Raw genomic sequence first — 14,657 nt, forward strand, 5'->3', positions numbered from 1 at the left:
ATATTCGTTTGGAGCAAGTTCCATCCGTCTATTACCGGCATTCTGTGCTTAACACATGCCACACTCGAAACCGACAGCGGCACCATACTCTATATTTCTCTTCAATGACAAAAATCAAATGCTTAACACATTTTTCTGTCAATGAAGGAATGAAGGAGGTGAGCAGAGCAAAGAGATAGCCCTCAGAAGAGGGTCAAGTAATGATGATGTTACATCATTACTGTATAATGTAAATGTCCTTTAAGGACATTAAAGAGGCCTATAACAATAGTTATAGGTTACTGGATAGTGCATTTTAGTCTGCAAATCATAAAGGGATTATATGTTTATTTTCAAATGTTAAGAGATAAACCACACCTAAAGAACAAGTGAAATTTGACTTAAAAAACTCATTAACGACCTCATAAATCTAATATTGATGAAAAAAAGAGTGTCAGCTCTATAGGGTTTTTTTTTCGATATTAAAAAAAAAAGGATTTGTAATTAATTTTACAAATTTATGTTTTAGTTAGGTCTCATATAATATATTTAATGGTAAAAATTAAATAGAATGTAACAAAAATTGAACTAATTTGAAAAGCTAGAAGTTCTACTTGAACAAAAGATTTGCTTAGAACCTAATAAAAGAAGGGAATAAAAGACAGGTTTATAGCATTTTGGCTTTTTGGGGACATATATTATCTACTTTTTGCACGTTTTATAAGAAAAGTTAAAAAGTTGATTTTTAATTCATTTCTCAAAAAATTTAAGGCTTCGTTTGGTAAGTATTTTAAATTATAGTTTCACCTATTGATTTGAGTGCAGTATTTATTTTGAGCTTTCAAATTATAATTTTATACCCATTTCTTAAAACTCAATTCAAAACATAATCATTACTTTTCAAAACTCATAATCAAACACATAATTCAAAACTCTTTTCAAAATTCAATTCAAATCAATATTTTAATTTTTTTAATATTTTAAATATTTAAATATTTTAAAAATATTTTAATTTTGTTAAGATTTTAAATATTTAAATATTTAAATATGTTACGATTTTTTTAATTTTTTAATTTTTTGAATATTCTTAAATATTTTAATTTTTAAATATTACGACTTTAATTTTTTAAATTTTTAAATATTTTATAAAAATAAATTCAAACTCTATTCTATAAAAATATTTTTAAATATTTTAATTTTTTTGTTATGTATTTGGTTACGATTTGAGTGTAGAGTTATGAAAGTAGTATGGAGTTTCGAATTATGTGTTTGGTTATGAGTTTTAAAAATAATTTCTTAATTGAGTTTTTTTTTTTTATGTTTGGTTACGATTTGAGTATAGAGTTGTTTTTAAATTTAAAATATTAAAATTTTAAATTATTTAAATTTTTTGAATATTTATTTTAATTTTTTACTTATTAAATTTTTTAGATTATTTAAATTATTTAAAATTTAAATTTTTTTAATATTTATTTTGAAAAGAAATTATTTTTAATATTTTGATTTTCGGAATATTTTTAATATTCTTAATATTTTAATTTTCAGAATATTTTAATTTTCGAAATATTTTGATTTTCTAAATAATTTTAAAATATTTTTAATATTTTTAATGTTTATACAGGCCTAAAAAATGAATTGACAGAAAAATTAATTGACATAAAATAATTGACATAGAAGTTATTTAAAAAAAATTATTTGAAAAAAAAAATATTCAAAAAAATTACTTAAAAACAATTAATTGAAAAAAAAAATCATTTTTTTATTTGAGTATTTTAAAAATAGTTTGGTTATGACTGTTGATTAAAAATACGAATATCGAGTTATGAGTTGTGTGTTTGATTATCAATTATAGGTTGAATTAAGTTTTGAAAACTATTTTGAAAACTCATCGCTAAACAAATTTTGTTATTTCACATGTCACATCTAACTTTCAAAATTCAATTCCACATACAATTCAAAACTCAATTCAACACTCTATTCAAAAATCATAACCAAACAAATTTTCTACATTCAAATCATAATTTCACAACTCACAAACTCAAAATACAACTCATACCCTCAAATCATATTTACAAAACTCTACCAAAGGCAACCTAAAACTTTTGGCATAATTTATTCACACAATTTATTTATTTATTTAAAAATAATAATACAAAAGGCCTCGTTTATACTGTTACTTTAGGCCTCACAGTTTCTTGAGCCACATAGTTCAATACAGTCCAATACAATAAATAATTTTACATAGTGTATAAAATTTGAACAGGTTACTGAACAATTTACACAATTGACAATTTTGACAATACAAATGGAAGATTGTACAAAATGATCAGCGTTGAGATCACAGAGTTCAAAACAACACAATTCGAATAATAATTTTACACTCGTGTGTCAAATTTGAACACACAATTCACAACACAAATTGAAGATTGCTGCGTTTAGATCACAGAGTTCAATACAATACTATGCGAAGCATACATATAGACGAAGATATATATAGAGAGAGAGAGAAAGAGAGAGAGGGGGAGAGAAAGTAGAGAGAGACCCAGAAGAACTATACAGAGAGAGAGAGAGAGAGAGCGGAGGAAGTGTTGTTGTGGAGATGGGGATGAAGGGAGAAGAAGAGGAAGCTTGGTTTCAGAGCTCAGGGAAGAGGCTAAAGTACGCCAGAGGTGAAGAGAGAGAGGAAGAGGAAGAAGAAGAAGAAGAAGAAGAGGTGGAGGAGGGGGAGAGAGAGAGTGAGCTTCGGTTGAAGCTTGGAAATTTCTTCTACCCCCATGATTCCAGCTGCTTTCTGACGCTTTAGAGCCCGATTTTCCCATCATTTACGTCAACAAAATGTTCGAGATCTTCACTGGCTATCGCGTCGATGAAGTTCTAGGTCGAAACTGGTAATTTTGATGTTGAAATTAACTCCTTTAATTGATTCGAGTTTGAAATGTCTGATTTTTTTGTTTTTTGCGTTTCTTTTTGGTTCAATTATGATCTGTATGGTTCCTGAGAAAACAAAAGGGAAGAATTTAAAATAGTAAAAAACTTAAACTTGTTTTACCTATCTATATGGTTTGTTTTAGAATGAGGATTTGTTTTATGTATTCAGCCCCATAAAGCTAGTAATTTCTACCATTAAAACTTTCAAGGGGTTAAAGAAGATCTGTTATATATACAACAATTACATTGCCTTTTTAAAGATGATTGGTTGCTCTAAAATTGGAGGCTAGTTTGAGTTGAAGAGGAATCAACAATTTTGGGGTTTGATGAAAGACTAAAGTTAGGAATCATGAAAAAAATTTCATGAAAATGATCATGAAAGAGTTATGATCTTTTGAATTACTTTGATTAGTGTGTAATATTTTATTCTAAGTGTAATTCAAATGTCACAAAGTTTTCATGATTATTTTTATGAAAGGTTTTTCATAATACCTAACATTGCTGTTGATGAAATTCTAATTGCTTAGTTCAGGGTTACTATTTTTAAAATTTGGGTTCATTTAGAGGAACTTCAAGCTTGCATTTTTTATGAAAAAATATCATTTTGTGGAATATTTATAAATTCTCTGCATTTTTTTTTTAAATTAAAAAATGTAGTTTTCCATTTTTGGTGATCATTTGCATTTGGATTGAGATCGACACGCATGCATGTATGGTTTTGTCAGTACTGTCTTTAAAATTTGTCATTATCTTGTGATGCAAAAGATTTGTATTCTCATTATGGAAATCTTTTGCAACAGTCGTTCTTACCGTATAGAGATTCTCGCGCCCAAAGACGACACCCTTTAGTGGATCCTGTTATTGTTTCTGAGGTCCGAAGATGTCTTGAGGAAGGCATCAAATTCCAAGGTGAGCTTCTCAATTTCAGAAAGGATGGCACTCCCTTGGTGAACAGGCTAAGACTTGCCCCGGTACATGGTGATGATGGAACAGTGACACATGTAATAGGAATTCAAGTGTTTTCTGAAGCAAAAATAGATATGAGTAGTGTTTCGTATCCAGTTTTTAAAGAAACTTGCCAGCAACAACTTGATCAATCTGGTATGTGTTGGAAAATGGTTTTATATAGACATAATTTTGAGCCCATTTTGGGTGGGCCCCAAACATCTTTTGGGGTGGGTCCGAAGAGGTGACGTGTTCCTTGCCGCGTGGCAAGTCACACAGTGAAGACGGTACGTCAAAACCATTTATGAGTGAATGGGAAGTTGACGTCGTTTTCGGGTTTAACATTAATTTTTATTTAGATAAAATTCACTTGAATTTTTTCAATAAAAATTATTGTGGGAATTTAATTTAATTCTAAATTCAAATTTTGGATTCCTAAGTGGTTTCCTAAGGTTTGTAATTTTGGGAGTTTAATTTAATTCTTAATTCAAATTTTTAGTTCCTAATTGGTTTCCTAAAAATTTGATTAAACTATTTAATAAAGTTATTTCATTCAAGTGAAAGGTTTTATTTCTAATAGTTTAATTATAAAGTTTCAAACAGTTTGTCTAAACTGTTGCACCTATACGGATCTCTATTTCAATTTATTTGAAAGTGAGTTAAACGGTTCTTTGAATTTCAAAATTCAAAGGTTGACCAAAGGTGTGCACCTTTTCACTTTGAATTTACACCTCTTCGGGGTGAGTTCCTTGTGTGCCTATATATACTTGCTTCCTAGCAGTGGGTTGGTATTCGGGGATAGGAAAAAATCAGTCTAAGGGATTTTGTTTTGCTGTTCGGTTTTATTTAAGTATATTATTCTTCATTTAATTTTTAGGAAAAAAAAAATTCAGAGAGTATTAGAACACAAGGTTTGGTTCGCCGAACAAATTGTTTGGAGTACTACTACAATTTGTGAAGATCATTGTATCCTGGGAGATAGACGCCACTCAACCGTAAGTACCATAGCGGGGCGAATCTGTCTTAAGGACAGAGTGTCACACACTCGACTTGGTCTTGTAATTTTATTTGGTTCGACAAAATAAATTCGGTACGTTATTTATTTATTTTGTTTGAATTTATTTCTAATTATTTTATTTACACAGAAGATTGTTCCAACAATCTTAAGACAGATTCGAATTATTCTGTTTACAGAATTTTTCGTTTGTTTTCCTTTTTCATTCTTCGTAAATAATTTCGGAAGAAAATTATTTTCTGTGAATTTACAAAATAATATTCTGGTTGGAAAAACAAATAGTGATTATATGCTATTTGACAGATAGTAGTAATATACTGTCTCTTTTCTTTGACAACAACTAGTAGTACGATACTGGTGTCATTAACAATTCAGAATATATTTTTGTGGAATTTTTTCAGAAATTAATTTTGGTTTTTAGAAATTATTTTCTGAGTTTTCTTTAATTAAAATTCTGTTTCAGTATTTTAATTATTGAAGTGTTACAGAAATTTAATTTTCTGTGTGGAATTAATTTGGTTAAATAAAATTTTATTTTATTTCCAAATTAATTGAAAAATAAAAGTTATAGTTTTTATTTCTTTTATTTTTACAGAATTTAATTTCTTGTGTGGAATTATTTTGGTTAAATAAAATTTTATTTTATTTCCAAATTAATTGATAAATAAAAGTTATAGTTTTTATTTATTTTATTTTACAGAATTTAATATTCTGTGGAATTAATTTGTTTAAATAAAATTTTATTTTATTTTCAAATTAATTGGAAAATAAAAGTTACATTCTTGTTTCTTTTATTTTTACGGAATTTAATTCTGTGAATTTGGTTTAATTTTCTGTGTAGTGTAAATTCTAATTATAATTTTGTTTTATATATTAGAATTGATGGCTACTGAAACAAATGCCCAAACAAGTACTACTGTGGTGGCTGCAATGACGCCAACCCCCTCTCCTGTTGTAACAGTACCGGTAAATCACGGTGAAAAGCCAGAGAAGTTCTTAGGAACTGACTTTAAAAGATGGCAACAGAAAATGTTGTTCTATCTTACAACTCTGAACCTGGCTCGTTTCCTCCGTGAAGATGCTCCTATCCTGAAAGAGGATGAAACCGACCGGCAAGTGGTTGCTGCGGTTGATGCCTGGAAACATGCCGATTTCCTTTGCCGAAATTACGTCTTGAACGGACTTGACAACACATTATACAACGTCTACAGTCCAATCAAAACTGCAAAGGAACTTTGGGAATCGTTGGAGAAAAAGTACAAAACGGAAGATGCTGGCTCAAAGAAATTTGTGGTTGGCAGATTCTTGGATTTTGTAATGGTTGATTCAAAAACTGTGATCAGCCAAGCTCAAGATTTCCAACTCATTCTGCATGACATTCACGCAGAAGGTATGGTTCTCAGTGAATCCTTTCAAGTTGCAGCCTTAATTGAAAAATTACCAAAAGGCTGGAAGGAATTCAAGAACTACCTCAAACACAAGCGCAAAGAAATTTCTATGGACGAATTAATTGTGCGTTTGAGAATTGAGGAGGACAACCGCAATTCTGATAAGCGGGCTGGTAAGCATCCTATGGAGTCTAAGGCAAATGTGGTGGAACATACTTCAAAAACGAAGAAACGAAAGTCTTCTGGAGAAAGTTCATCACAAGGCTCTAAAGGGGGGGAAAATAAAAAATACAAGTTTAATGGCAAATGTTACATCTGTGATAAAGAGGGACATCGGGCCAAAGATTGCCGTAGCAAAGGCAAAAACAAAAGAAGAACAAGCAAGAAGCCTGCTCAAGCCCACATGACTGAAGTGGACAATATTTCCAATGGTGTCGATGACATCAATCTTTCTGCAGTTGTTTCCGAGGCAAATCTTGTCGGAAATCCTAAAGAATGGTGGGTGGACACTGGTGCTACTCGCCATATTTGTGCTGACAAAAAGATGTTCACATCTTATTCTCTAGTGGACAATGGTGAACAACTGTTTATGGGCAACTCCTCAACTTCCAAAGTTGAAGGACAAGGAAAGATTGTACTCAAGATGACATCTGGAAAGGAACTCACTCTCAACAATGTGCTGCATGTACCGGACATTCGCAAGAATTTAGTTTCCGGATCTTTGTTGAGTAAGAATGGGTTTAAGCTAGTTTTTGAAAGTGACAAGTTTGTACTTACCAAAAACGGGATGTATGTAGGAAAAGGTTACATGTCTGATGGCCTTTTCAAGTTAAATGTAATGACCGTTGTACCCTCAGTTATTAATAATACTACATCTTCTTCTTACTTGCTTGAGTCTTCAAATTTATGGCATGGTAGACTAGGACATGTTAATTATGGATCTTTGCGTAGATTAATTAATATGGAATGTTTACCTAAATTTGACATTGATTCAAATCATAAATGTGAAATTTGTGTTGAGGCAAAATTATCTAGAACTCCTTTTCATTCAATTGAAAGAAGTACGGAACCACTTGAATTAATTCATAGTGACATTTGTGATTTTAAATCAATTCAAACCAGAGGTGGAAAAAAGTATGTAATCACTTTTATAGATGACTATACTAGATATAGTTATATTTATTTAATTCGAACCAAGGATGAAGCTTTGGAAACTTTCATTCAATATAAGAATGAAGTAGAAAATCAACTTGGTAAGAAAATCAAGAAACTTAGAAGTGATAGAGGTGGTGAATATGAATCACCTTTTGGTGAGTTTTGTAAAGAACATGGAATAATTCATCAAACCACTGCTCCTTACTCACCTCAGCAAAATGGAATTGCTGAAAGGAAAAATAGGACTTTAAAAGAAATGATGAATGCCATGTTAATAAGTTCTGGATTACCTCAGAACTTGTGGGGGGAAGCAATACTTTCTGCTAATTATATTTTAAATAAAGTACCCCGAAAGAAAGTGAATCAAACACCTTACGAATTGTGGCATGGAAGAGTGCCATCCTACAAATACTTAAAAGTGTGGGGATGTTTGGCTAAAGTGGCTATTCCTAGTCCTAAAAAGACTAAGATAGGTCCTAAGACCATTGATTGCATTTTCATTGGTTATGCCAAGAATAGTAGTGCGTATCGGTTTTTGATTCATAAATCAGAACATTCCGAAATGCATGTAAATACTATTATTGAATCTCGGAATGCATCGTTCTTTGAACATGTATTTCCGAATAAAATTGGACAAGAGACTAGTAATAAGAAAAGATCTTTTGATGCTATTATTAGTCAGGATCAAGAACATGATCAAGAACAAGAGTTAGATCAAAATGAGGAAGAGGAACTTAGGCGTAGTAAACGTGCTAGAACCTCAAAATCTTTTGGTCCAGATTTTCTAACATATTTGTTAGAAAATGAGCCTTTAACTTTTAAAGAGGCTATGTCCAGTCCTGAAGCTCCTTTATGGAAAGAAGCTGTCAACAGTGAAGTTGAATCCATCTTGCAAAATCACACTTGGGAATTAGTGGACTTGCCACCAGGTTGTAAACCTCTTGGGTACAAGTGGATTTTCAAAAGAAAATTAAAAACGGATGGATCAATAGATAAATACAAGGCAAGACTTGTAGTCAAAGGTTTTAGACAGAAAGAAGGTCTAGATTACTTTGACACATACTCACCGGTTACTAGAATCACATCCATTAGAATGCTAATTGCTATTGCATCTCTGTACAATCTAGAAATTCATCAAATGGATGTTAAAACCGCTTTCTTAAATGGTGAGTTAAATGAAGAAATTTACATGGAACAACCAGAAGGGTTTTCTGTTCCAGGGAAAGAAAAGAAAGTGTGTAAATTGGTTAAATCATTATATGGTTTAAAACAAGCGCCAAAGCAATGGCATGAGAAATTTGACAAGGCAATGATGTCAAATGGATTTAAAATTAATGAGTGTGACAAGTGTGTTTATATTAAAAACACAGATAAAGGTTATGTCATTGTATGTCTTTATGTAGATGATATGCTCATCATTGGTAGTAATAATGACATGATTAAAACTACCAAGAAAATGTTGAATAAACATTTTGACATGAAGGACATGGGCATTGCTGATGTAATACTTGGTATGAAAATTACCAAAACATCAGAAGGATATGCTTTGTCACAATCTCATTACATTGAGAAAATACTTGACAAATTCAGCAAAGATGATGATCATCTTGCTAGAACTCCTGTAGATGTTAATTTGTATCTTTCTAAAAATGTACAGGAAAGTATTTCTCAATTAGAGTATGCCCAAATTATTGGAAGCTTAATGTACTTGATGAACTGCACTCGCCCAGATATAGCTTATGCAGTAAGTAAATTAAGTAGATATACGAGTAATCCGGGAGTAGAACACTGGAAAGCAATGATAAGGGTTCTAAGATATCTCCGATTTACTCGTAATATTGGGCTTAATTATACTAGATATCCAGCAGTACTTGAAGGATACTGTGATGCAAATTGGATATCGGATACTAGAGACTCGAAGTCCACCAGTGGGTATGTCTTTACTCTTGGTGGGGCGGCTGTATCTTGGAAATCTTCCAAACAGACTTGTATTGCTAGGTCTACTATGGAATCTGAATTCATAGCTTTAGACAAAGCAGGGGAAGAGGCAGAATGGCTTCGCCACTTCCTTGAAGATATTCCAATTTGGCCAAAACCGGTGCCTGCTATATGCATACATTGCGATAGTCAATCAGCAATAGGTAGAGCACAGAGTCATATGTATAACGGTAAGTCTCGACACATTCGTCGTCGACATAATACCGTAAGACAACTACTCTCTAATGGAATTATTTCCATAGAATATGTTAAGTCTAAAGACAACATAGCGGATCCACTAACCAAAGGGTTAGCAAGAGAGTTAGTTGAGAATTCATCGAGGGGAATGGGACTAAAGCCTATTAAATAAGAGTTACCACAACGGCAACCCAACCTAGTTGACTGGAGATCCCAAGATCTAGGTTCAAAGGGACAACCGAGTTGTGATTGACTCAGAAGGATCACTGTGGAGTCCAACTCCTACCCATTTCTATGATAAAATAAGTGATGTCTGCAGCGTTTGAGGTTAAGTAAAATTTTTAATGATTTTTATATCTAGGTAAACCTAGTGGAGTATGGCAGGATACTTTTCATAAGAATCACCTATGTGAGTGTGAACTGGGCCGGTTCTATAAGCTTTGTGAAGGGCTACAAGTCTTTAGAGCACTCATGAAGACCAGGTTGTTCAGGGCCAAAATGAACACAATAGTGAGAACTAAACTGTGTCTGGGAATATACTGTGTGAGTTCTATTGTCTTGGTTTACACAAACGGCTGAACAGTTCAAGACATCATGTTCACTGGTTAGCTAGTAAATCCGATAGTGTCTCACAAGGGAAGGTTCATAGCCAAAAGCTACCTATCCTTTGCAGAATATTTTCAATTTCTGTACTCTCTGTATTTAGATCATGTTGTTGCATTTTCTCTCCGTCAAATTCCTTTCATGTGGGGGATTGTTGGAAAATGGTTTTATATAGACATAATTTTGAGCCCATTTTGGGTGGGCCCCAAACATCTTTTGGGGTGGGTCCGAAGAGGTGACGTGTTCCTTGCCGCGTGGCAAGTCACACAGTGAAGACGGTACGTCAAAACCATTTATGAGTGAATGGGAAGTTGACGTCGTTTTCGGGTTTAACATTAATTTTTATTTAGATAAAATTCACTTGAATTTTTTCAATAAAAATTATTGTGGGAATTTAATTTAATTCTAAATTCAAATTTTGGATTCCTAAGTGGTTTCCTAAGGTTTGTAATTTTGGGAGTTTAATTTAATTCTTAATTCAAATTTTTAGTTCCTAATTGGTTTCCTAAAAATTTGATTAAACTATTTAATAAAGTTATTTCATTCAAGTGAAAGGTTTTATTTCTAATAGTTTAATTATAAAGTTTCAAACAGTTTGTCTAAACTGTTGCACCTATACGGATCTCTATTTCAATTTATTTGAAAGTGAGTTAAACGGTTCTTTGAATTTCAAAATTCAAAGGTTGACCAAAGGTGTGCACCTTTTCACTTTGAATTTACACCTCTTCGGGGTGAGTTCCTTGTGTGCCTATATATACTTGCTTCCTAGCAGTGGGTTGGTATTCGGGGATAGGAAAAAATCAGTCTAAGGGATTTTGTTTTGCTGTTCGGTTTTATTTAAGTATATTATTCTTCATTTAATTTTTAGGAAAAAAAAAATTCAGAGAGTATTAGAACACAAGGTTTGGTTCGCCGAACAAATTGTTTGGAGTACTACTACAATTTGTGAAGATCATTATATCCTGGGAGATAGACGCCACTCAACCGTAAGTACCATAGCGGGGCGAATCTGTCTTAAGGACAGAGTGTCACACACTCGACTTGGTCTTGTAATTTTATTTGGTTCGACAAAATAAATTCGGTACGTTATTTATTTATTTTGTTTGAATTTATTTCTAATTATTTTATTTACACAGAAGATTGTTCCAACAGTATGTGCTCTCCAAAGAGTGGACAATTACTATACAATCAAAACCCAGAAATATGTGGGATTCTTCAGCTCTCTGATGAGGTCCTGGCTCACAACATCTTGTCACGCTTGACGCCAAGGGATGTTGCATCCATTGGCTCTGTCTGCAGAAGGATTCGTCAGTTAACAAAGAACGATCATGTGAGGAAGATGGTATGTCAAAATGCATGGGGTAGAGAAGTCACAGGTACATTGGAACTAATGACTAAGAAACTACGTTGGGGTCGTCTAGCTAGGGAACTGACCACTCTCGAGGCTATTTGTTGGAGGAAGCTCACAGTTGGAGGTGCAGTGGAACCTTCACGCTGCAATTTCAGTGCATGTGCAGCAGGGAATCGACTTGTATTGTTTGGAGGGGAAGGAATTAACATGCAACCAATGGCTGACACATTTGTTCTCAATCTTGATGCTGCGAATCCAGAGTGGCATCGGTTGAGTGTAGAATCATCCCCACCAGGGCACTGGGGCCATACACTCTCATTCCTCAACGGGTCCTGGTTAGTTGTATTTGGTGGATGTGGGCGACAAGGATTGCTCAACGACGTGTTTGTTCTTGACTTGGATGCCAAACGACCAACATGGAAGGAAGTTTTTGGTGGAAAACCCCCTCTCCCTCGATCTTGGCATATGCACCGATGCTGGCGTACTTCTGAGTGATACATATCTATTAGATCTCATGACAGATAAACCAACATGGAAAGAAATACCCACTTCGTGGGCTCCCCCTTCTAGATTGGGGCACTCACTTTCCGTTTATGGGAGGACAAAGATTCTTATGTTTGGTGGGCTTGCCAAGAGTGAAAATTTGCGATTGCGATTGGGTGAGGCATACACAATTGATTTGGAAGATGAAAAACCACAATGGAGGCAACTAGAATGCGGTGCGTTCACTGGCATAGGTGGTCAGAACGCTGTGGTTCCTCCTCCTAGACTAGACCACGTTGCTGTGAGCATGCCTTGTGGGAGGATTATCATCTTTGGTGGTTCTATTGCTGGGCTATACTCTCCTTCGCAGCTTTTCTTGTTGGATCATTCAGAGGAGAAACCGTCGTGGAGGATTATTAATGTTCCTGGGCAACCACCAAAATTTGCTTGGGGTCATAGCACATGCGTGGTTGGAGGAACAAGGGTTTTGGTTCTTGGAGGGCACACCGGGGAGGAATGGAGTCTCAATGAATTACACGAGTTGTGCTTGGCAAGCAAACAGGATTCGGATCCATGATTTTAAATTTCAAGTTTGCGACATTTGAGTGGGATTTTCTTCAAGATCTTGGAGGCTACAGGAGGTTTCTTCATCTTCTGTCTGCTGTTTGTTGTCTGAAGTATTGTATCTGAAGTGTAGGCTGGTGATTGAGTTTGTTATGCTTTATGTTCCTGATATTTAACCTGAAAATTATGTTTTGTATTTGCGTACCTATTTTAGCTCTCATGTATGGTATTTTTAAGGACAAATTATATATACCTCCCTTGAGGTTTGGCTAAATTACAGATATTTTCCTGAGATTTCGAAAATTATATCCCGCCCCCTAAGGTTTGTATTTTCATAACAATTTGTCCCATGAGGTTTAAATTTCATAACAAATTACCCCCTAATTTGTTATGCAAATATAGCATTTAGGGGGGAATTTGTAATTTTTCAAACTTCAGGAGTATTTGTAATTTAGTCAAATCTCGAGGGCGTATATGTAATTTGCCCTATTTTTAATGGTTATTTTGATGTATACTCTTTGTGAAAAAAAAAAAAAAAAAAACAAAAAACAAAACAAACAAAGAAAGTTGTGCTGCTTGTTTGAGCTTTTCCATTCCAATCTTTTAGGTATTCTGCAAGCAGCAAGATGTTTATAGGCTTTGTCAAATAGTCAACTTGATATAACTTTTTCTTTAGCTCACTTATTAAACAAACAACTTTATTCTCAGTTTGAAAATTATGGCAATACCATTAGGCACTGAAAAGTGAAAACTTTGATGGGCACATGGTTGGAGCACTGAGGCCTCGTTTGGGAACAGACTAATTTAGTAATTTTTTAATTATTTGGTTAAAATATGAGCTAAAAAAAAAGTATGTTTGTGATGACTTTTTGATTTTTTACAAAAAGATGTGCAAAAAGTAGAGAGAAAAGAAAATCTTTGACTTTTTGGTATGAGTTGTTGACTTTTTAACTTTTTTAGTAGCTTTTTAACTTTTTGACTAAACCGGTATGTTGCCAAACGAGGCCTCAGAGTGCTATGTTGATCGGAAGCTACTGACTGCAACAAAGACCACTAGTTGATTCAGATTTGGATTGGATCTTTTTCATTTCAGGCCTAATAAGTAAACACAAAATTTGGACATAGTATATAAGAGTCAATTCTGTTATTATTTTTAATTAATTAATTATTTTTTGGAGGCTTTAAATTTCAGTAAAAATTGGCTCTTATACTATGTCCAAATTTTATGTAATTTTATAATTTTATGTTAAAAGTAAGGATTTTTTATTTTAAGGTCACTCATATTAAAATTTTATAAGATAAAAGACCATAAATATTGTAGTAGTAGCTAAGGTCCTTAGGAAATATGGAACTAATTTTTGGATTCCAGCGCACACATGTTTCACTTTTTGAAAAATTTTAAAACTTAAAAATTCAATAACTTTTAATTTAGATATCCATTTTCAATGAAATTTATATTTTTAGAATACTCTCATTGAGATATATCAAATGAGATTTATGATGAATATGAAATTTTAAGAAAAAAATTGACAAAATTTCACTCAATTAGCTATCTTTCGTCAATGAAATTTTTGAAATTTCTTTGAGAGAAAATAAACAATTTAGAAATTTCTTTGAGAGAAAATAAACAATTTTGAAATATATCTAAGAGAAAATAAGTAATTTCGAAATTTACTTGAGAGAAAATAAGCAATTCTAAATTTTTTTTGAGGAATTCTGAAATTTCTTTGAGCAATTCTGAAAGAAAAAAAAAAAAAAAAAAAGCCAGCGAAAAGGACTTAAATAATTTTTCCTCCGGCTCAATTTGGTTAGATAGATAATATAGGAAAGTGAAAGAAAAAAAATAAATTCTTTTATTATTATTTTATGTATTTGTTTAGATAGAGAGTGCTAGAAAGTAAGTTTCATATACAACTCAAAATAGTTTATTAGTTAGGTTAACAATTTCTTGCAAAATATAGAGGAAAATTTATTTTTACCACAAATCTTGATAAGATTTATTTTGTTTTCGTTTTTATTCATACTTATCTCTACAACTCCTTGTTATAGAGTAATTATATATATTTTTTCT

General features: G+C 32.7%; 1 pseudogene across 1 annotated transcript; it reads left to right on the forward strand.

Moving 5' to 3' along the window:
- Nucleotides 1-2,534: 2,534 nt before the first annotated feature.
- Nucleotides 2,535-12,787, forward strand: LOC114288015 (adagio protein 3-like; annotated as a pseudogene). The gene is made up of 4 exons (XR_014343864.1): nucleotides 2,535-2,867; nucleotide 3,320; nucleotides 3,708-4,014; nucleotides 11,328-12,787. The product of XR_014343864.1 is annotated as an adagio protein 3-like (transcript).
- Nucleotides 12,788-14,657: the final 1,870 nt, after the last annotated feature.

Source organism: Camellia sinensis, chromosome 11 (genome assembly GCF_055761805.1).
Source record: "Camellia sinensis isolate YWXY chromosome 11, ASM5576180v1, whole genome shotgun sequence".
NCBI lineage: Eukaryota > Viridiplantae > Streptophyta > Magnoliopsida > Ericales > Theaceae > Camellia > Camellia sinensis.